The sequence below is a fragment of the Octopus bimaculoides genome, chromosome 16 (assembly GCF_001194135.2).
Source record: "Octopus bimaculoides isolate UCB-OBI-ISO-001 chromosome 16, ASM119413v2, whole genome shotgun sequence".
NCBI lineage: Eukaryota > Metazoa > Mollusca > Cephalopoda > Octopoda > Octopodidae > Octopus > Octopus bimaculoides.
Window position 1 is genome coordinate 33,995,633 of NC_068996.1, and position 2,394 is coordinate 33,998,026.

Here is a 2,394-nt window from a genome sequence, read left to right on the forward strand (position 1 = left end):
GTAAAAGGTTGATAGTAACAATAGAGACATTAGTCTCTCTCTATCACCTTTCAACAAAATTATATATTAAGAAACAGTAGAACAATTAACAACATAATAAAAATAAGTTTTATTTTGGTGATGCTTGGCTTTACAAATCCTGTGTTATTCAACCTGGCAGCCGCTGGTTAACTTGTAATCAGCATTGGAAGGTTAAAAGCTTCGTTGAGGCATCTGAGAGGAGCAAGTTGTTGTTACATCGAAAGCATCGCGCTAAAGAGGCTTAGAAAGCGCGCGAAGCGCTTTAAGTACTGGTTTTACTATGCATGCGCACTCGAGGGGCTTCCGGAAAAGCAAGTCCCTTGCGTATGCGTAGATTGTACTTTCTTAATAGCGACCATAATTTTGCGCCACTACAATGTCCCCCCACCCCCCGAGTGCGTAGCACGAACAAGGAAAGGATTGTAGTGGGCGCCTGAAACAAGATGCACAATGAAAATGAAACAATTTGTTAATACAGAGAATGGAAATACCCAACAATGTAATACAATGCACATGGAAAATGATATTCCAGCGGCACAAGTCAAGTTCAGCTTGATAAGTGTTGTTGGCTGTAAAAAAATTATTTTTTTCTTTTTTTTTGCTTACGTTACTGCAGTTCCTTTATTACTTGTGATTGATGCAGTGACGCAAGAAATGTCTATGAGTGTTCAGCACTAATAGGGAAAAACACAGTTTGAGCCTTTTTTACAAAAGGAATACTGATAACGCAATAATATACAATGCAGTCAAATATAAATTGTCTTGGAGAGTTTCTTTCGCCAGTGCACTGTACGGCCAGACCTAGTGACATAGGGTTCACTTGTAGTCGTTCTCAACGACGAAGGTGGAGTTTTCACAAGTGTATGTGTTGGTGATGGTGATGATAAAGGTGTATGCGTTGGTGATGGTGTTGATAATGGTGTATGCGTTGGTGATGGTGTTGACAAAGGTTGAAAGGGGGGGCATGTCAGTATTGTCAACGGAAGATGTAGTTTTATCAAAATACAATTTCTTCAGACGGTCAACAGACACGGTCTCTGAACGACCATTAGCGTCTATTTTAAAAAAATTGGGTGTGCGAGAGAGCACAGGAAAGGGTCCTTTATAAGGAGAAACAAGGGGTCTTCTGACAGAATCATCCCTAACAAACACATATGACCAAGAATCAATGTCTGATGGCACTTTAGAAGGTGGAGATTGTTGCCGGGGACTCATAGTAAGAAGGTTAGAAAAATAATCTCGTAATCGAGTGACATAGGACGCTGGATTTGGAGGCTGTGATTTGTCTGGTACCAAAACCAAGGTCTGCTTTAACCGCAGTCCGGCATCCAAGTAGGACAACAGGAAGAAATTCAGTCCATGACTGCGGATTGGGCGAGGCACGCAATGCGGCCTTTAGTTGCCTATGAAAACGCTCTACCATCCCATTAGAAGCGGGATGGTAGCTGGTGGTGCGTATATGATGCACCCCCAAGATTCGTGATAACTCACGAAATAATGCGACTTCAAATTGTCGACCACGATCCGTGGTCAAGGTGGACGGTACGCCGAACCTAGAAACCCAACCAGAAACGAAAGCTCGTGCAACAGTCTCAGAAGAAATATCTGCTATAGGAATGGCTTCTGGCCAGCGGGAGAAACGATCAACACAAGTTAAGAGATATGAGAACTCGCGACTCACAGGCCATGGTCCAACCAAATCAAGGTGAACATGGCGAAAACGGGCCTCTAAAGAATAAATTGTCCAAGAGGGGGACGAATATGCCTATGGACTTTCGCACTCTGGCACTTCATGCAAGAGCGTGCTCAAGTGGTAATTGATCGCCGCATGTTGGGCCAGAAAAACCGAGCAGCGACAAGTTTTACTGTTGCAGAGATGCCCGGATGTGACAAGGAATGAAGGGCATCAAAAACAGAACGTTGATGGTTCTCAGGTACTAAAGGCCTAGGAGAACCGGTGGATGTGTCGCACAATATAGAGCCTTCTGATGAAGTGAGCGAAGATAGGCAAATTTACAATTGTTGAATTTTGGCGAAGTTAAATCTAAAGTCGACAAAAGAGGTCGGTCCTGCGAAATAGCAAGTAAATCAATTGCTGCTGGAGAGGAAATAGAACTGACAGGGAGTCTCGAGAGAGCATCAGCAGGGATGTTCTCCTTCCCTGGCACATGACGAATGTCACCTGTAAACTGTGAAATATAGCCCAGGTGACGGAAAGCCCGAGGAGAGAGTTTGTCTGTTTTAGAAGACAGAGCAAAAGTAAGGGGCTTGTGATCAGCATAAATCACAAACTCCTGTCCCTCGAGCTGGTGCTGAAAATGCCGAACCGACAGATAGATCGCTAATAACTCACGATCAAAAGTACTATATCTG